Source organism: Cricetulus griseus, chromosome 2 (genome assembly GCF_003668045.3).
Source record: "Cricetulus griseus strain 17A/GY chromosome 2, alternate assembly CriGri-PICRH-1.0, whole genome shotgun sequence".
In the NCBI taxonomy this organism is placed as follows: Eukaryota; Metazoa; Chordata; class Mammalia; order Rodentia; family Cricetidae; genus Cricetulus; species Cricetulus griseus.
The window spans coordinates 186,772,567-186,795,486 of NC_048595.1; positions in this window are offsets into that span (position 1 = coordinate 186,772,567).

The window sequence follows — 22,920 nt, forward strand, 5'->3', positions numbered from 1 at the left end:
ATACAGAATAATTTAATTCGGAGTGCTATTACAATCAAATTGTTGAAAGAATCCTCTTAGGAATAAGAATCTATATTCAAACTGTTATTTAAAACTAAGGCTTTTGCAAATCTTCAATGTTGCCTACATGTATTTCAGGTAGTAAAAAATTTCTACACCCTGATAAGCCTCTCCACCGATGCAGCATTCCAAATCAAACTGAATTAGAAAAAGCCCACGCTTAATGGATACAATACTTCTGGTTGGCCTTCCAGGCCCCAAGAGAGGAGATAGGACAGGGAGACCAGAAAAACCACGAGTCTCTTTTGGGAGGGGCAGTTTAAATACCCTGTGGGAGTAGTCTTGAGCATCTCTCGGGGAGGGAGTCATCATTTATCAGGCTTTCTGGGATGTAGCAGGGTTTAGAGGGAGATAGAGGAGGAGGGCTTGGGTGGAGCATCCTAGACTCTTTGGGTATATGCCTTCTTTCTGCTGACAAGGGATGACAGGGGGTGGGAGGCAGAAGTCAATGGGATCATGCTCATTGGGGTATGAGTGAAGAAGCATTTGGTTAGCTACCATCCTGTAGACTTCAGAGACCAGTTCCTTGAGGAGGTGGAGAAGGCAGTTTACTAGGATAAAAAATAGTCATCGTTGGCCCTATGAATAGGGCTAGCCATGGGAAGGGTGATAACTGCCAGAATGAAGGGAATAGAGAAGTGTCCTGGTAGTACAGAAGAGACTAAGGTGAATGAGTGAGACAGGAGAGCAGATGAGTCCTTCATTGGGAGATCTTGGAAAACCAGATTCCAGTTATGGGGTAGGTTTCCACTTAAGCATGGAGAGGTGTTAGCAATGGTTAATGTAGCTTGTGCAGAAATTATCTGGAGGACCCTCTGTGGATTGGCCTTGACCCAGGCAGGAGTGAACATGCAAGATATGCTTGAAAATGGGTGGAGTAAAAATGTGTTCCGGAGACTGTTTTTATCGGACCAGATTTCTTGATGTAGAAGAATTTCTCCCAGGAAATTGCAGGTATCTGTAAGATAGCTGCAACAGATTTATATCTCGGTGTTATAGTGGAAAGCTTTGGCTTTAGGTTAAAGGGCATGAACATCTTTAGAAGACAATCAGAAGAATTTTAAAACTCTGAAACTCTGAAGTTACATCTGAAATCTGTTAATCCCTGACTATGAAGCCTTAAAAGAGGCACACATGTCTGTATTTTTAGCAGGAAACTTAATGAACTAAAGAGTTATCAGTACCCTAGTCATCAAATGCCATCAGATCTGAGGGATAAATAGATAAGCAGAAGTGAGACTGCTGTTTTCAACTAAAGCAGTCCCAGGTTTTACTGAAATGGGAAGGAGGGGGGTCTCATCCATCCCTGTTGATGGGAATTGGAGAGGGAACTGTGGGACCTGAGTGAGAGGTTAAAACAGAGTACGTAGCTCCTGTGTCCAAAGGAAAAGTTTAATGGACTTACTACTTGCAGTGTTACCCTAGGCTCGGAGAGGGCAATGAGAGTCACCAAGTCTGGGCCAGATCAGTCCTCTGCCAGGCCTAGCAGTTCGAAGGCTGGCACAGTCTCAGTTGCTGGTGTTGTTGACACGTGACCTCCCTGGTGTGGCATAGAGGATAGGCCACAGGAGGCATTCTGATTTCCAATGTCCAGGCTGATGGCTGAGGGTTCAGGCAATATCTTGCCAAACTTAACAGGTAGATGCTCATTTGCATATACAAATTTCATAATGTTTAAAATATTTGTCTGTACTGCTGTATATTAACATTTGCCAGGGAAATATTTTTTCACATTTCCTATTTTGGAATATCATATTTTGGGGCAACTCGTGAGTGTAGCTGGATTTTACACTTACTCTGGGGTATAAGCTCTGCCAACAGGAATTATCATAAAACCCATTTAAGCCAGCATATTTGGATACATATTCAAAACAGAAAGTAATGTTCAATTCTCACTATTCCAAGAAACTATATCCTGATAAACAAGGTAATAAACATAAAGTAAAGGTTGTATTACAATGTGTATTTTATCTTTTCAAGATTGTATTTATGTGCAGCATTCCTTTTCCCAATGCAGATAGTTACTGCCAAGTCTTTAGAAGACATTAAGTGGAATCTGTTTGTTTTGAGGAGTCTGTGTACCACAGAGAGTTGTGGGAAGGCAACATTAATCTTGGAGCATTCTTGTCCTCAAAATTAAACTCATAAGCCTCATGCCTTCAATGAAGATAGCTTAAAATAAACCTATCTTATGGACTGAAAAACTGCTATATTAAAGAATCATTTAGTCAGGTACAATAATAAGGACATCATAAGATTCTTGGAAAATAAATGAAGTTCAAGGATGGTCAAGGGTTAGTTTATTGAGTAGAATATTAATTCTAATATATAAATGTTTCTCTTTAGCAAAATTCAACATAGAGTCTAATGTTACTTTGCATCCTGAATGAAAAAGTAATCACCTTGCAGCTGTTATTAATTTATGGTGGAGTTAATTACAAAGCTCACCTTAGAAGTGAGGGAATATAAACACTGGAGAAGCAGCATGTGTTTAGAAGAAAGTCATTTGTTTACAACTGTGGCTTGGAGTACAAATCCAAGTATGATCTCCAACCACATTATCATTCACCAATGGCATGGATCATGTGGACACAGGAAGGAATGATAACATTTCATACTGTAGAGGCAGTAGTCAAAGAAAGATGACATAGACAAGAAATTTTTTATAAAAGTGTTTGTGTTCATTCTTGCATGTGTGCATGTCTTCTTTTCCAATTCCTCATTACAGTATCAGCATGGGTTTTCGTAATGAGGTATTTTTTTTCATAAATGTGTACCAGTAGTTCTTGAAAGACAGCAAAAATAGAATAGCGAAAATTACTTAATGTGATATCAAAAACATGACTATAATGCTGGATTGAGTTGTTGATGGCTGGCAAAAATACTGAAGAAAAGAAGCTATGTGAAAATCCTAAGTCAATAAAAGACAGAGATAACCAAGGCTTCACATTTGGTACAACTAAAATTTCATCTTGAGGGAGCAGACAGACGATTGACGGGGCATACCCAAAGACCTGAGTCAGATCACAATTCATCAGATCACAGGACTAAAGAGCAGTACCTATTTCACTCAATGACAATAACCAACCTCACATTTCAAGGGTATTCTTACTGATCTCAGGAACATCTTTGGCAGAGCATGACAAGTAGGGCAGGGGCAATTGATCCACAGAAAACAGATTAACCTCACTTTCATTTGGCATTATAATTTATTCCATGTATATTGAAAACAAACCAAAATTGAATAACCAAATTGAAGTCAAAAGCAGTGGGATTATTTTGATTGGTTTGTGTTGATCATATCCTTAGCAGTTGGGAGAATGAGACAGCAACTATATTTGAGGAAAGAGATGCTAATCCAAAATTACTGTATTTCCCACATGTTGAATTTCAAGGTACATGAACTTGAAACTATTCACTCAATTGGCCTTTGACATGGGTAAAATGAACACGTTCATATCAAGGAGTGAATTCTTCAGCAGCGGTAGTAGGAAAAGTAGGTATACGGCGGTACAAAATAGATCATATAAGGAGATCACTTACAGGAAAACTTGCACAAACTATTTGAAATGTAAGTCTTTTTAGAATAAAACACATGAGAAACTGCTGGAAGCCTTGATCCAGATGACCTGGCATGGACATTGAACTCAGCATAAAGGAGATACTGTGACTTCCTGTGGTTCAAACAAGTGGCACCAGATAACCTAGGCTGTTTTTATTTATACAGTTTCAATGGTTTGCATGAACAGATTTACAATCAGTGTTTAATTCCTGAGTTTCTATAAATAGTTACAATAATTACCAGTTTGTTCCTTTGCCTCTTTCCTCTTCCATTATCCAGCTTTCCCACTGGTAACCAATACCTATGTGATCTGTGTGACTACTGTTAGAAGCATAAGGAGTGTTACAACCCACAAAGGAAGTTTTCTAACTAGGCACACCAGTTGGCAGCATTTGTGATTACAACATCATACATGGTGAGAGACAGATTTTCTCTAGTGAGTTAACATTTATGTCTGGTAGGGTCTGGGTTCTCAAATTCAACTCAGCATCTGAAGACAGATCAATTCATTCTACATTCTGTACTATTCCATCTCTTCTGTGGATATACCGGTTTTTCTTTTATCCTATATGCAATATAACTTGGAAATTTGCTCTAAATAATTGGCCCTGTTTATTCCTTGTTCTCATGTCCTTCTTCCTTAACTTCTTGGGGATATTGGCATAGATATTAGAAATGAGGGAACTATGTGTTTCTATGATTCTGCTTTATCCTGTTCCCAGACAGTTCCCATTAACTCCTGATAGCATCTATTAATAATATTTCTCAAAGATTCTGCTGGATAAAATCATTCTTTGCAGAACAGTTATGTAAATGTGTAATATCAAACTTCATGACCTATTGAGACTCATTCAGGCCAACATTATGACTAGCATAATGAAAGCAAGGAGAACAGGTAGCACATATGCTCTTGGGATCATGCCGAGAATTGTGCAGCAAACTGTCCACAGGTTTTGCCAAGTGGATTAGTATCTCCAGGGCTTTGCCACAAGAAAACCATTCCTGCTGTTCTCAGGCCTTGTGCCCTGAAGAAGACACATGGTTTCCACCAAGAATCCCTTGTAGACATTGGTCTTCATAACAATTTCTTTGTGATGACACCAAATATCCAAACCAGGGGAGGAAGAGCTTCATTAGAGTATTTCTCTAGCATGTAGGAAGCATGAGGTTGATCCCCTAAAGTCACATAAATTGGACAATGTTGGTGCCTGCTACTCCAGCACTTTGGAAGGCAAAGATAGAAGTTTCAGAAATTTACAGCCATTCTAGTCTACACAGAATGTTCAGTGCTAGTCCTGCATTGAGAAAACCCATATAAAAAGGAAATGCAATTCATAAAAATAGCAACCATGGGCTTACACAACAGAATGAAAAGATAGCTAAAAGGATGGGAGAAAATGCTTACAGACCTCATATTTATAGGAAGGTACTTTCTTTAATGTATGAGGAATTTAGCACAGTTGCAGAACAATAATGATGAAAATTAAAAACCGTGTATAACCTGAAACAAAAAAAATGTAAAGGAGTTAAACAGACATTTTAAAATAAAACATGTCAACCACCAAGAGATACAAGAAAAGATGCTAACAGGTAAGTTCAAATCTAAACTCTAATGAAATTTTACTTTAAATTACTTAGAATGTATGTTACATAATCTACAGTCAGGGAAGTTGTGGGGAAATTTGGACCTGTTTACACTGTTTGTGAGAAATGAACTGGGAAGGAAGCCATAGAAATAAGCAGGGAAGCTCTGCCAAACACCAACCAAATTGCCAAATCATCCAAAATCCCACTGCTGTGTTTATGTTCAAAGAATTGAAGAACTTAAAGCTTGCCCTGTAAGCTTATGTTCATAGCAGCCCTCTGACAGAATATAGTCAAGATGTGGAGACAAAATTGGTATATCTCAACAGAGGAATGAATAAAGAAACTGGTGGTGGTATTGGTGGTGTGTGACTGTGTGTGTGTTAAAAAAAAAAAGAAGAAGAAGAAATTCTATTTTTTTCTTAGTGATCATCTGATTTAAATCTCCTGAGCTCTGGAATTACAAGTGTGGCTAAATTCTTTTATTTTAAACAATATGTGTGATTCTGGTTAATATGTTAAATAAGACAAGCCAATCATGGTAAGAAATATTTGCATGACTCTTCATATGAGATATTAAAAATAGAATTATACATGCACAAAATATAAAAATGGGTTCTATGAGTTGGGACTGGGAAAAATGCATAGTTATTAAAAGTGTGAAAAACTACACCCATATTACAAAACTATTTTTTAGAGATCTGTTCAATGTAATTCCCATATTAACAATACATAATTGCAGACTTCAAAGTTTACTCATAGGCTAGAATTTATGTGAAATGTTCTAGTACTCCAAAAAACACAAATACCCACATTCACAGATACAAAGCTTGAGAGTAGTTAGATATATTTATTACCTTAATTACAGTGATGGTAATGTGAACCGACTTTAATATACTAAAGGTGTAATTGTTCCCCTCTCTCTAATCCCTGAGAAGGGAAGAGAGTCAATGGAACATGGGGGAACAGATAAACCTAAATGAAGGCTATATGAAAAATGTCATACAGAAAACCACCTGTAACCCAATTAAAATGCATAATTTTATAAAGCAGAGTTAGAAGAGAGATACTCTTTATAGTTGGGAAATGCTGTTGCTGGAAGGTGTGGATTCCTAAACAAGCAACCAAGTGCCAAGATACTTCAAGGAGGACCCAGAAGACTCCATAACAATGCTGCCTTTTGCCACTCTTCTTGGCTGCCCATTAGAAAGAGATTAAAACATGCTATTACTAAAAACACCACATACCTTTGTTGTAAGACAGAAAAAATCAAACTGTAACTGGACTGAAATTTTTCTCTTTGCTAGCTAGCTTTCATATCATAGGTATTATACATGCTTCTAGGAGAAAATAAAAGCATTAAACATCCTACACAGCTGTGAAATGAATACAAACAAAAACAAATTGCAGGCAATATGGGTTAGCTTAAATAACACTGGCACAGCTATTACAGTGTTAACCAACTGTCCTCGAATTGGATGTGAAGCCTACTCCACAAAAGCAATCCATGCCTGATACGGTAAACCTGGACAAAAATATATGGCTGCAGAATTCATTGTCAGTCATTATGGTGAGCAGGGCAGGGCTTACTACCCATGTTTATCTAATCTGACAAAGCACAAAACTGCCTTCTAAATTTCTATGTTTATACACATAGACAAATGCCTCAACCAGAAAAGTCTCTTTGCAGTTAAAAACAGTGATACAAGCTGGGTGTTGGTGGCACACGCCTTTAATCCCAGCATTGGGAGGCAGAGGCAGTAGATTTCTGTGAGTTCCAGACCATCCTGGTCTACAAGAGCTAGTTCCAGGACAGCCTCCAAAGCCACAGAGAAACCCTGTCTGGAAAAAAAAAAAACAAAACCAAACAAACAAAAACACAGTGATACAAAGATGCAGGGTTTCTCATAGTGCTGTGAATAAGTACATAAAATTTCTCAACTATGAATAAGACAAACATACTGTCCTCTCTAAGGCTCAGGCAACACAGTGGAAGAAGTAGAAAGAAACTAAGATGGGGAAGATAGGGAGAAGATAAGAGTTATCTTCTGGCTATGACAATCATGAACTCTCAAGAGTTGTGATTATCTTCACTGGTATGACACAATACTGGCACTGTTACCAGTCATTTGTGGATGAAAGAGGGGAGCATACTTCCCCACCCCTATTTGCTGGATTTTGGCTGCTGATAGATTCTGGGAAAATGAGGGTCATCAATTTCTTCAGTTTCTTAACCACTGGTGAACCTATAAGGGTCCAACTGATAATTTCAACCACATAATCACACAGATGACTCGAGTTATAGTTAGTTAGGGAAGACATTTATATAGATAAAGAGAATAAAAGGGAAAAGAGATAAGATGTGTTTGGGGTAAATGTAATGAGAACCAATTATGCATCTTTATGAAACTGTCAAAGAACAGTTTTAATTAATGAACTAAAATGTCAGCCTATTGTAGATAAAGCGTGTTAATTTTTGAATATCTAACATACTTGAGTTAAATTCTAGAACTACTAAGTACATGAAGAAATACAACTCAAAGATATAATATTAGACAAATCGAAGATTAGATTTCCATATAGGAAGTTTGCAGATACCTAATGATGTCATAGTTAACTTCAGTTCTTTATGTGATAAACCTGGGAAGAAGATACCTCTATTGCTTACACTGGATTGGCCTGTGGCCATGTCTCTGGAACATCCCCTAAGTGAGGTAGGAAGGCCCAGCCTACTGTGGTCAGTTCTACCTTTGGGCAGTTGATCCAGGGATGTTTAAGGAAGGTAGGTGAGCACTGAGAGAAATCAAACACGAGTAGCATCCCTTTGTGGTTTCTCCTTCAAGCTCTAGACTTCAGTTTTTGTATAATCATCCCTTGATGTTGAACTGCAACTTATAAGACAACTAAACCCTTTCCTCACTCATGGTATTTTTTTTTTGATTATTTGTTGTATCAGAGCAACTAAAAGGAACCTAGAAGAATAGATCATAAAATATGACTCTCATGGTGCTACAAGGAATATTTGAAGTACTTAATGAAAGAAAAAATATACAAAAACAACAACAAACACACAAAATTTGAGGGAAAAACATTAGGAGACGTTTTAGAAGTTAAATGAATTAGAGATTAAATGAACTATGAAATGCACAGAACTGTAACAAGAGTTTTTAATAAGTGGACAAATCTGAAGAAATTATCCAGTAATAGCCAAAGAGAGGAGACCAAATCTCAGAGAGTTAAGGTGTGAGGTACAATGGAGCTGGAGAAATGGCTCCATAGTTAAGATCACTGATTGTTCTTCTGAGGACCTCCGTTGGCTTCCCAGTACCTACTTGGCAGTTAACAAGCATTTAGACTCCAGTTTTGAGAGATCAGATGCCCTCTTCTGGCCTTTGTGGACATTGCATGTACTTGGCACACAACATGCAGGCTAACATGACACCTATTACATAAAATAAAAATGAATAAATCTCCAAGAAAAGGGAATAAAAGGTCTATCAAAGGACTGACTCTAATAACAATAATGTCCGAAAATGCTTAGAATTGCTGAGAGACACCCAGACCTCAATGTGATAAGTCTGATAAGTTACCCAGTAACATAATGAGAATCAAAATCTTAGATAATTCAAGGAAAATACCTTTAGCTATAAAGGACAGATAGCATGTAGAATGGCAGTTAGGCTGATAAGAGAGTTTCTAAAATCAAAAAACAGTATAAAAATAGAATCATTGTGTTAACCTTAAGTTTCTGTTCAAAAGTGTGTTCATGTCAAAAGACGCCATTTGAAATTTAGTTTTTTTACCATAATTTCAGGCAAGCTATAGTTTTGAAAGTTTAGTGACAGAAGAAGTGGGCTAAAGTGGTAGCCTAATTGTACTTCAGAATGTACAAAAAATTTGATAAAGAGGTTCCAAGTTATAAAAGTAAATATGAACTAACAAGCAAGTAAACACAGGATTATATCCAAAAAGGAATTATATGGTATAAAACATAGAAGACATAAGGAAGTCTACAAAACATAAAAATCCATAGACAGAGTTCAACCATGACCATTGACTCATATATTTTAGGCAAATTTACATAATATAATAATCCAACTTATACATGGAAAGTATTTGACTTCAAATATTAAATCAAGATGAATGCTTGAGGTTCAACAATATCAACTAATATGATAATGGACTTTGCAATTTCTAATCCAATGTAAAGTAAAGCTTGGATTTGAAAACATATTGAAAAGGACTCTTTTTCTTAAATAATGAAAACCATCAGGTGTCTAGAAATTGCAATAAAACTGTTCACAAGCTGTGATTTTAAATGAAAATACTACTAATGACAATCTTTTGTCTCTTCCTATTTTACCCAGTTTAATTTTTTCTATCTTATTGCATCAAGTATGCCCTGAAGTAACACCAAATAAAGGTGTTTATGGACAGCATCATGTTATCAACGTGATACTTGGAGAAAGGCTTTCGGCATTTCACAAAAGTAGATAGAAACCTTTTGTAGATATCTTCTATTGAGAGAGGTAAGCTTTCTTTTTCATCATCTTAAAAATTATGATTTTTAAAGTTGTTGATATATTATCTTTCATATATTTGTGTGGTAGGTTATATTCTACCACAAACAGTAAAAATATATGAACTAACAGTAAATATCAAAATAAGACTAAAGTATTTGATTTATCCTAAAAAGAGCAATTTTCATATACACATTATGATCCTATTTATTAAAGACAAAATAAAAAACCAAACAGTCTACTTCAGGATTAAGTATATGCCTCAAATTGCCAGGCAGTGATGGAGCACACCTTTAATCCACACTAGGGAGGCAGAGGCAGGTGGATCTATGTGAGTTCTAGGACAGCCTGACTTCCAGGATAGGCTCCAAAACTACGCAGAGAGACCCTGTCTTGAAAAACAAAAAACAAACAAAAAAGTTTATGACTCAGGAAATGTAGAAAAAGACAACAAAACTAAGCATTAGGTGCATTAGGTAAAGTAGAACTCTCTTGTACACATTTCCAATTCTTTTTTTTTGCCAGGAAGGGGGGTCTTGGGTTTGTTTATAATAATATGTTAAGTAAGAAAATAAATTTAGTAATTACTAATAAAAATCCTTAAAAATAGTCTCAACTACTCTGGGAATAACAACAGTGAATTAAAAACAAGGTAACTTTTCTTTGTCTAACATTTATTAATGTAATAACTTAAAATGATAAATAGTTAAATTATATTCAAAGTTTACTGTTCACCATGCACTGTACTAAGAAACATTTCTATATTATTTCATTGAGTATTTTTAATAGTTTTATAATTCCCACCCCACCTTCTCCCCACTCCACCCACATCCACTCCTCTGAGAGGGTAAGGTCTCCCATGGTGAATCAACAAAATCTGTCATATCATCTGAGGCAGGAACAAGGCTCTGCCCCTTGCATCTAGGCTGAGAGAGTATTCCCTCCATAGAGAATGGGCTCCAAAAAGTCAGTTCATGCACTAGGGATAAACACTGGTTCCACTGTTAAGTGTTCCCACAAACTGCCCAAGCCACTCAACTGTCATCCGCAGTCAGAGGGCCTAGTTGGGTCTTATTTAGGTTGCCCAGGTGTCAGTCCAGAGTCAGTGAACTCCCACTTGCTTGGGTCAGCTATTTCTGTGGTTTTCCCCACCTTGATTTGACCCATTTGCTCATATTATCTCTCCTCTCTCTCTACAACTGCACTCCCGAAGTTTGGCCCAGTGCTTAGCTGTGGCTCTGTGCATCTGCTTTAATAAGTTACCGGATGAAGGTTCTATGATGACAATTAAGGTAGTCATCAATCTGTTTACATGGGAAGGGCAGTTAAGATACCCTCTCCACTATTACTTAGATTCTTACCTGGGGTCATGCCTTCATAAAGCAATTTCAAGAAAATGAGATAAAATATTTGTGCAAGCAATACACTATTGTATCAAAATCAAAATTGAATAGTCGAGGCTTTTTCTCAGAAATGTCTACCCTAGAAGTGTGTGCATTGTGGCATTTACACTTATAGCTGCTCTAACTTTCCAAGTAAACAATTTTCTTCAAACTTAACAAAATGCAAACTCACACATGTGGCTATGTGGACTGTGTAATCATGTGCAGTTTATGGCATTAAATATATATTACACATGAAATTTAGCTCTAAGGAAATAGCATGAATAATTTCTTCCATATGACATTTGAAAATTTCATCACCGTACAGTAGGTTTGTTGCCACAAATGATTCTCCCCACTAAAAACAAAACTAATAGAAATATGTACAAATTCCTCAGCCAGAACCCACAGTTCTAGTCTTATTTCACTCACAGACTCGGTAGAGAGTGCACTACTCACTTTATTGTAAACTAAGTCTCTGTTATCCTGTAGGACATTGAATTAAGCAGATTTGAATGGCTATTTTATTGGAGTAATTTCTGAATTATTTCCTTTTGATGACACTTTTATGAGTTTTAAATTTCTGTCTTTATAACACAATTACTCACTTCCAGTGTAGTTTGGTGACTTTCATTCTGTATAATTCGGTAGCTCACTTCCCATGAATTTAGTCACATTGATTTTTACTTATGTTCAATCTAGAAAAAAATTTTACTTAAGTTGCCACAAAGATGTTGAGAATAGTGTAGACTAACTGAATGGAAAATTAATAATCTTGCCTATAAATATTGTTTGTGTCTTCTGGAACTGATTTCACCCTTTCATGTTTGAATAAATAATAATATAATTGCATCTATTAAATAATATCCTATAAAACAGATGTAATGTGAAAGGCCAATCATACAAAATTAGTAAATAGAAGTGAAAATTTAAATATGTGGCCTTGCTCATACTATTATATGAAATTGTTGGGTGCCACCAGAGTCCAAAAGAGGTTGACAGTTCACTTAGAGCATGAAGGCAGATGGTTGTGAGCCACCTGATATGTGATATGTATGTTGGGAACTAAGCCCATATCTCTATAAATCCAATAAGCTTCCCTAATCCCGGAGACAATTCTCTAGCAACAATTGAATGATTTTTAGCAAATTGTAGATCAGCAATATCATAAATAAATCTAATTTTAGAATATTTTCATTACTAATAAAAAGCCCTTGTTGCTCAATAATCACCCCGCCCCTCCTTGTACTTATATCACCAAGAAACCTCTATTTGCTAGTTATCTTTTTTGTTTGATTTTAGGGGTTGCTACTATAAAAGGGCCAACTCAGTGTATGCTAATCTTTATGTGTTAAATTGTTTCACTTAAGTTCAAGGTTCATTTACAGTGTATTTGCATTTTATCAGAATTTTGCTTTCATTTATTGGTTATCAAATTATATAGGAATTGTTTGTTTTGTTTATCTACTTCTCAGTTGCTTGAATCTGGATTTGAGCTAGCTTCTTTTCTCTTTTCCAGGACGATATCTGCAGGAAGGATTTATTTCGGTACATAGTTTGAGGATACAGTTCGTCATGGAGAGGGCAGAGGGATATGGGGCAACTGAGATGAGACAGAGATGAGTATTTTTTCTCAGAGCACTGCTATATTCAGTCCGGGGCTCTACCTCCTGAAATGGTACTACCCACCTTTATAGTGGGTCTTTATTCTTAGCCCAATATAAGAATTGCCATGGACATGCTGAGGTTTGCCTCCTAGGAACTTCTAGGTCTTGTTAACTTTTCCATCAATAACTATCACAATTCCATCCCTTGTTAATAGAGAGCCAAACATATAACTTCTAATTTATATTCTTAATCTATTGATGGCTTCAACTAGGGAAACTCAATTCATTTGAAAGGAAAGAGGCATTTCTATGAGAGACTTTCACTTAGTCTTCCTGGTATTATGGTTCTTGCAATCTTTCTGCCCCCTTCTTCTGCAATGTTTATCAGGGCATAGACGCAGGAATTGTGATGTAGATATATTCATTGGTGCAGGACTCCCCAAATTCTGTTTGTCTCTGCATTGTGTTCAGATGTGATTTTCTGTGGTACTTTCTATTTGCTATAAAAAAAGAAGCTTTTTGATTAGGGGTGAGGAATATACTTCTCTATGAGTAAAGGATAAAAATTCAGTATATAATTAAAAATCATGTTGGTTTAACAAAGTGACTGTTAAAAATAATTTTGGTTGTCAAGCTGACTATGTCTAGAGTCAACTGAAATCTAAGCCACTGGATACACCTTTAGGGACTATTTTTAACTGGATAATTTGATATGGGGTTCATCTTAAATCTGGATTATTTGAGCCAGAAGACCCATCCAATATATGTCCCATACTATATGGTGGGCAAATAAGTTCATCTATCCTGTGCCCATTCTTTCACTGGGAATCCCACTTCTTAGGGATTCCAACATTGGAAATATCAATAGACACGCTAACACAGAAGGAGATTATCTCATGGAGTTTGTAGTGATTTGAATAATAATGCCATCCAAAGGCTCACATATTTGAATACTTAGTCAACAGGGAGTCATACTATTAGAAATAATTAGAAGGATTAAAAAGTGTGGCCTTCTTGGAGGAAGTTTGTCTCCATAGATGGGCTTTGAGGTTTCAAAACCTATGCCAAGCTCAATTTCTCTACATCCTGTGTATTAAGATGTAGCTCTTAGCTACTGCCCCAGAGCCTGCTTCCCACCAAGGTGATAGTGGAATAAACCTCAAACTATAAGCAACCCCCAATTAAATGCTTTCTTTTATAAGAGTTGCCTTGATCAATAAAACAGTGACTAAGACAGGGTCCTGCCCTTAGACAAAGAATTATAGGAATTAATAGCTGCAGGGAAAGGGAGAACTAGATTCTCCCAGGGACAAACCCCCTAAATGATTATCCAACTCAAATGAGTCAGCCCAGAAACTGAATATACACAAATAACTTTTGATGTTTATGCACATATACATATATAATAATAATAACCACATAAAAGTTGCAGCTACTATGAAATGGAGAGGTGGAAAATGGAAGGAGTTACAGGTGGGTGTTGGGAGGGATGTAAGGAGGAAAGAGAAGGAAGAAATAATGAAATGTTGTAGCTATATTTCAAAAAGCTTGCCATATTTGTAAAAAAGTAGGAAAGAACTAGAACAAATATTGCCACTGAAGAAATTCGCCTCTTTGAAGTACCTTCCTAGAACAGTGTTTCTCTAGATACAGTACAAAGAGGTTGCTTTAAATATTTAAGATGTTATGATGTATCTCAAGATCACAGCAGAATTTGAACTGTTAACTATGTGGTATGAGAGGGAGGAGGATTCTGCTATGGCACCTAAATATCAGTTAGGCATAATTATATATGGCAGAACCTGAGTCCTAGCAAGAAGGTTATAAGAGGCTGTAGGCAGAAGTTCTGTCCTACCTTCAGCTCCCAAGTAAATATACTGAGGGTTATATTTAATTATAAATGCTAGTTTGATAGCTCAGGCTTGTTATTAACTCCTCTTACAAATTAAATTAACCCATTTCTATTAATCTCTTTGCCTCCCCAAAGCTAATGACACATCTTGCTTTCTCTCTGGCTGGCTGCCACTCCCCTGACTTCACCCTCCTTCTTCCCAGCTCCCTCTGTGTCTGGTGCTACCACCTATTCTTCATGTCTAGCTACCAGCCAGTCAGCTTTTTATTAAACCAATCCAAGTGACAAATCTTCACAGTGTCCAAAGGGATTATTACACAACAAGAGGCCACTGTAAGTAGCTGGTAAGGGGGAGCCAATGTAGCTATGGAGAATCCAGGACACTGGCGGTACTAGAATCATAAGACATCTAAGAAGAGAAACTATAGGCCTTGAGCTTAGTTGTCTCAAAAGGAAATCAAGTGGCAGTGCTGGAGGCTAGGTTACTTAAACATTTTGAAGGATGTATTGTCCTATGAAGGCCAGCTGGAGTCAGAGCTACAGCTCAGTCTGTTTATATGGTGGATTACATTGATGGATTTTCATATGTTGAACCATCCTTGCATCCCTGGGATGAAGCCTACTTGATCAGGATGGATGATTTCTCTCATGTGTTCTTGGATTCGAATATTTTATTGAGAATTTTTGCGTCAATGTTCATGAGGGATATTGGTCTGTAGTTCTCTTACTTAGTTGGGTCTTTGTGTGGCTTGGATATCAAGGTTATTGTGGCCTCATAAAAAGAGTTTGGTAATGACCCTCCTGCTTTGATTGTGCGGAATACTTTGAGGAGAATTGGTATTAGCTGTACTTTGAATTTCTGGTAAAATTCTGCACTGAAGCCATCTGGCCCTGGGCTTTTTTTTTTTGGTTGGCAGACTTCAAATGACTGCTTCAATTTCATTAGAGGTTATAGGTGTATTTAAGTTGCTTATCTGTTCTTGATTTAATTTTGGAAAGCAAAATCTGTCTAGAAAATTGTCCATTTCCTTTAGATTTTCAAATTTTGAGAAATACAGGTTTTCAAAGTGTGACCTGATGATTCTCTGGATTTCCACTGTGCCTGTTGTTATGACCCCCTTTTCATTCCTGATTTTATTAATTTGCATGTTCACTCTTCGTTGTTTGGTAAGTTTGGATAAAGGTTTGTCTACCTTGCTGATTTTCTCTAAGAGCCAACTTTTTGTTATATTGATTTTTGTATTGTTCTCCTAGTTTCCACTTTATTTATTTCAGTCCTCAATTTGATTATTTCCTGGCATCTGCTCCTCCGGGTGTATTGGCTTCTTTGTTTTCTAAAGCTTTCAGTTGTGCTGTTAATTCTCTTTTGTGATTATGCTCCTGTTTCTTCATATGGGCATTTAGCGCTATGAACTTTCCTCTTAGCACTGCTTTCAGAGTATCCCATAGGTATGGATATATTGTGTCCTCATTCTCATTGAATTCTAGGAAATCTTTAATTTCTTTTTTTATTTCTTCCTGGACCCATGAATTGTGCAATTGGGTGTTACTTAATTTCCATTAGTTTGTAGGATTTCTATAGTTCTTGTTGTTGAATTTTAATTTTAAAGCATGGTTTTCTGATAAGACACATGGGGTTATTTCAATTTTTTTGTAGTTGTTGAGGTTTGCTATGTTGCCAAGTATGTGGTCGATTTTAGAGAAGGTTCCATGTGGTGCTGAGAAGAAGGTAAATTGTTTTATATTTGGGTGGAATGTTCTATAGATATCTGTTAAGTTCAATTGCGTCATAACTTCTATTAGTTCTTTGTTTCTTTGTTAAGTTTCTGTCTGGTGTTCCTATCCAGTGGTGAGAGTGGGGTGTTGAAATCTCCCACTATAAGTGTGTGGGGTTTTATGTGTGATTTGAGTTTTAGTAATGTTTCTTTTACAAACGTGGATGCCTTTGTATTTGGGGCATAAATGTTCAGAATTGAGACTTCATCCTGATGGATTTCTCCTGTGATGAGTAGGAAATGACCTTCTTCATCTCTTCTGACTGATTTTAGTTTAAAGTCCAGTTTCTGGATATTAGGGTTGCTACTCCAGCTTGTTTCTTGGTTCCATTTGATTGGAAGATCTTTTCCCAACCTTTAATTCTTAGGTACCATCTGTCTTTGAGGTTGAGGTGAGTTTCTTGTAAGAAGCAGAAGGAAGGATTCTGTCTTCTTATCCATTCTGCTAATCTATGTCTTTTTATATGGGAGTTAAGACCACTAATGTTGATGGATATTAATGACCATTGATTATTGTTCATTCTTGTTTGTTTTTGATTTGGTCATGGTGGAAAGATTAGGTGTGGGATTCTATCCACTTTTTCTTTTGACTGTTGGTAAGTTGGGATTATCTATTGCCTATGTTTTTCTGGTTGTAGTTAACTTCCCTGGGTTGCAGTTTACCTTCCAGTACTTTCTGTAGGGCTGGATTGGTGGATATGTATTGTTTGAATCTGGTTTTATCATGGAATATCTTGTTTTCTCCATCTATAATGATTGAAAGCTTTGCTGGGTATAGTAGTCTGGGCTGGCATCCATGGTCTCTTAGTGTAGGTAGAATATCGATCCAGGATCTTCTGGCTTTCAGAGTTTCCAAGGAAAAGTCAGGGGTGATTCTGATAGGTTTGCCTTTATAGGTTACTTGACCTTTTTCCTTTGCTGCTCTTAATATTTTCTCTTTGTTGTGTATGCTTGGTGTTTTGATTATTATGTGGTGAGGTGACCTTTTTTTTTGGTCCAGTCTATTTGGTGTTCTGTAGGCTTCTTGTATTTTCATTGGCATATCTTTCTTTAGGTTGGGAAATTTTTCTTCTATGATTTTGTTGAATATGTTTTCTGCATCTTTGAGTTGGATTTCTTCACCTTCTTCTATACCTATTAATCTTAGGTTTGGTCTTTTCACCGTATCCCATATTTCCTGGATATTTTGTGTTAGGGATTTGTTGGACTTAAGATTTTCTTTGGCTGATGAATCTATTTCCACTAGTGTGTCTTCAACTCCTGAGATTCTCTCTTCCATCTCTTGTATTCTGTTGGTTATGCTTAGATCTGTAGTTCCTGATTGTTTACCCAGCTTTTCTATTTCCAGCATTGCCTCTGAATGTGCTTTCTTTATTGTCTCTATTTCGGTTTTTAGGTCTTGAGCTGTTTTTTGTATTTTTTGGTTTCTTTTGTCTTCAATTTCTTTAAGGGATTTTCTCATGTCCTCTTTGAGGTCCTCTATCATTTTCCTGAAGATGTTTTTTAGGTCATTCTCTTCTAGTCATCTGTATCTTGATGTTGAGGTCTTACTGGTGTATGGTTCCTAGGCTCCGTTGGGTCATATTGGGTTTTCTGTTGTTAGATGTGCTTTTACCCTGTCCCTTCTCATCCTTTCTTCTGGTGGGTGTAGCAAGTGTTTCTTGTTCTCCTGGTGGGTGTGAGATCATGGTTCCCTTCTGGTAGATGCAAACAGATGCAATACTCTGATGTCAGTTCTCTTCTCATGGATGTAGGTGTCACTGTTGGCAATGTCCGGACGTGCTGAGTCCTGCTGGGCGGGCAGCTGGAGGCAGAGCTGTCACTGGGCCTCGCGGTGTTGGATCCTGCTGCTGAACTCTGTATAGTCACTTGTGTCAGATGACTCTGAGCAGCGATGATGAACCGGAACTGGAAACAGTTCCTGGCCTACCTGGGCCGGCAGAAGGAGGCCGGGCTGCCTCTGGGTGTTTGGTGTTCATAACCTGCCACAGCTGAATTGGGTCCAGCAGGCAGGTCACTTCTAGCTGATTCATTTTATATTAATTATACATTGTTTTTTGATATTGCAAGCTCACACAGTGATGAGATTTCCTCAAAGCTCAAAATCTCCAATGTGTTTGTTGTTGTTTGTTTTGGTTTTTAGCAGTTGGAACTGTTAGGAATTATAAAGACATTTGATACTGCAGTGAATGCATTTTGCATTATCAAATTATCATTGGGCTTATCATGACAAGGAGTTGAAGTTTTGGCTTAAAGATGGTATTATTAGATGTGAAGTTGGCAAGTGTTAGACATATGATGGTGAATATTGTTTGTCAGGTTGGCAGGATCTAGATTTACTTAGCAGACAAACCTCTAGACACGTCAGCAAAATAATTTGCATAATGTGTTCATTGCGGTAGGAAACCCATCATAAATGTGTGTAGCATCTTTTCATTGGTGAAAGAAAATAGATAACCAGTGCTTATTACTCTGTTTTTCTACCTCGAACAATTTGTAAGCAGTTTCCTCATGTTCCCATGGCCATCATTTACCTGCCATGTTAACCTGGACTTTCAAACAACCAAAACTAATCCTTTCTTCCCTTCTTCCCTTCCTCTCTCCCATCTTACCTCCCTCCTGTTTCCCTGCCTTCCTGGTATTGTTTTTATGTGTCAAACAGAAAGTTAAAGGCATCTCCTAGTAATGTGCCATTATCACATTACTTTATGAAATTTGTGTATATATACATATATTAACATCATCTATGTGTGTGGCTTAAAAAATAAATAATTCATTTGACTTTTTGTTTCCTTGGCCTTTGGGAATGTAGGCTTCTGGAGAGAAATAACTCTATTTTTCCTTGCTTATGCTGACTTTTTTCCTAGGGAATTAAAAATGAATGCTGAAGGAAAAAAAATGTTCAGTTTTTCATGAGAATGAATGATGACTTATTGGTCAATCCCTGAGTGTATCAGCCTAGAGTAGGATGAATGTTACTTAGAATATAGTTTTACCCTGGCCTTTATCAGTTTTCTTGGAAATACAAATTCCAGTGGTTAGCTAATCTTCCATTGCCATAAATCACTGCCATTAAATTCTCATATTTACTGAAAAAAGTCTTTTTACCAAGAAAGAGAAATAACTCTAGCCAGTCAGTCCAATGACTTGGCATAATTTTGTGTTTTTTTTCTTTTTTTCAATGACTTAATGTACATTTAAATGAATTCCAGTTATTGGATAAGTAATGTTTAGGAGAGAAAGTAGGAAACGGAAGACAAGTTACATTAGATGTTACTTGGCTTCTCTGTGCTAGAGAATTTAGGACTATAATTTTAACTTTAGTTGAAATATTATAATGGGCAAAGATACCTAAAAATTTGAAGTTTTAAAAATTGAATATAAATACTTATTATCAATAATACTATACAGAGACTATTTTTCCTTATGGGAGTTCCATTTACACTAACAGCACTTTGAAGTATACCCTATAGATTAACTCATTTAAATCAATAACTCTAAGTTTTGAGACCATTATCACCTCTAATTTCCAGATAAAAACCCAAAGCTTGGAAAAGCACTAAACTTTCTACAGTGGTACACATCAATGACCAACTATGTCAGATGATCTGATCAGGTTCTGAGGTCCAAATTTGTCCATAAGAAAATGTCACTGAAGAAAATGCAGTGAGGCACCATCCTTCACACATTCTAATTTTCTATCCTCAACGTGAGGATGATATCCAGCATTGCTTATTAGTTCTGCCTAAAATAATTTTTAATATTTTATTTTTTTGCAAATGATGTGTGTACACACATGCATGTATGTGTACATTCACATGATTTTGCATGATGATCAGTCCTTATTTTCTACCTGACAGTATAAAATAACCCGAGAGTCCAAGTCAGGGATTGCCTACATGAGGCATGTTTGCAAGGGATTTTATTAATTGGGTTAGTTAAGATAGAAAGATCAAGCCTCAATGTGAACTGCACCATGTCACAGGCTATGAGCTGGCTAAATGAAAAAAGGAAAAGCAACTGAGAACTGGTTTTCAACATTTTAAACCAAAATGCATTAATTCATTGTTCTTTACTTTTTTATCTTTAAAACATTTTTTTCTCATTTTACATACCAATCTCAGTTTCCTTTCCCTCCTCTCCTCGTTACCCCCATCTTTCCCCCATGCCACCCCCTATCCACTCCTCAGATAGGGTAAGGGTTCCCCTGAGAAGTCAACAAAGTCTGCCATAATCACTTTGAGTCAGGATCAAGGCCCTCTACACTATATCTAGGCTAAGCAAGGTATCTCTCGAAAGAGAATGAACTATGAAACGCTGGTTCATGAACTATGGATAAATCCTTGTCCCACTGCCAATGGCCCCACAGATTGCCCAAGCTACATAAGTGTCACCTAAATTCAGAGGACCTAGTTGAGTTCTATGCAGGTTCCTCTGCTGTCAGTTCATTGTCAGTGAGCTCCCACTTGCTCAGGTCAGCTCTTTCTGTGAGTTTCCCTATCATGGTCGTGACCCCTTTGCTCATATTATTGCTCCTCCCTCTCTTCTATTGGACCATGGCTGCGGTTGAAATTTACTCCTTGTTCTGAGTTCCTGCTGCATCAGTGGATGGACCATAGTGTGGGATTGTGAGCTGAATAAACCTTTTCTTCTTGAGTTGCTTTGTCAGGATATATCTTCACAGTAGCTGGAATGGAAGCTAATACAGTGGAGGCCATAGGATGACATCAAATGTATTTCCTTAGTTTCTCTCCACTTTTATGCTTCTGAGATAGGATCTGTGAGTGAACATGAAGCTCCTGGATTTTTCTTTACTTACTGGCCAATGAACTTCAAGCTTGTGACTGTCTCCAGTACCACCATCCAATAACTAAAACTGTAGAGACAATGCTGCCCCAAACATACAACATTTACTACACAGGCCACTACAACACACAATGCCAGACAAAGAATGCTACCTGAGGCACATCAGCTCAGATACAAAATTATCCAGTGAAACAGACTGCAGTGTCTTTTACTGTTCAAGCAAACTTTCTGCTCTTATAGAAACACAATTCTTTAATTTTGGCACATGAAAACTTCTGATATTTTCCAATTATCATTCCCTAGCATGTATCAAATTGATACAACTTGGATTGTACTATATTAGACTGCTTTACTTAATAAAATGTTGCTTGTGTTGCTGACCTAAATACAAAAGAAAAATTAAAACAAAACACTGAATTTTTATTTGAGGTAAGAATATAATTTTATTTTTTTCTGAAACGGTGTTAAATTCACCACAGCCAATGTATTATGTGTTTATTAAAGAGCCATTCTCAAAACTGATTAAATACAGAATCAGAATAATGGTCAAATCTGAAAGGTCTTGAAGTTGTACTGTGTCCTATAGTATCAAATATTCAACTAAGTATTAATTCTTTATACAAAGGTTAATGAATATATCTAACTCATTAGTATGCAAACTTTCTTTAACTTTAATAAAGAGTTAATTAATGCACATGTCAAAATTGTGTTAAAGTAAATGTATGATTTATTTTGATTAAATAATTTGTATGCCTGTTTATATACCTATATCACTGGAATCATGTAGAACATCTTGCAAAATGGAGGCTGTGAGTGGAAAAAGTAGAAGCCCTGCTGCAAACATTGTCTAATCAAAAGTCAACTTCAACATCTGTCCAGTAAATTTTTTGCTGTTGTTTTTTGTTTTTGTTTTTGTTTTTGTTTTTCTGAGGCAAGGTTTCTCTGTGACTTTAAAGGCTGTCTGGGAACTATCTCTTGTAGACCAGGCTGGTCTCAAACTCACAGAGATCTTCTCTGCCTCTGGAGTGCTGGGATTAATGGAGTGTGCCACCACTTCCTAGCCCAGAAAATATTTTATGATAAAAAATTTAACAAATTCAAAGACAGTGTGAAACTATAATAACCTGCCTTTTCAAATGTTATTGCAGTAAGAATTTCTGAAACAACGGTTGGCAATACCTTTAGTAAGTTCATAATTTGTACATAGAAAGATGAAAATGGCAAAGAAGACCTTAGGGAAAAGCATGTGAATATGTTTGAACAATATATAACACATTCATGCATAAAAATTCAACAGTGAATATCACTTAACTATACAGTAAACATGCTTTAAAATTAAAAAAAATAAATTTAAATGGGCATGGCTGATGATGGAGCTCAGTGATAGCTTTCTTTGTACACCATAAAATAATCAAAATTAAGAAATAATTAAAGATGTTCAAAGTTCTCAGCTATTAGGGAAATGTAATTCAAAACTACCTTGAGGTTCATCTTATACCTCTCAGGCTGATTAAGATCAATCAAACAAATGATAGTTCATGCTGGCAAGCATGTGGAGTAAGAAGGACACATGCACTAAAAGTGTGGCAGTTCCTCTGGGAGATAGCAATCCATCTACCTCACAATTAAGCTACACAACTCTTGGGCATATACCAAAAGGATGTTCCATCCTAGTACAGAGACATTTGCTCAACCATGTTCATTGCTGCTCTGTTCATAATATCCAAAAATTAGAAACAATCTAGATTTTCCTCAACAGAAGAATGGCTAAA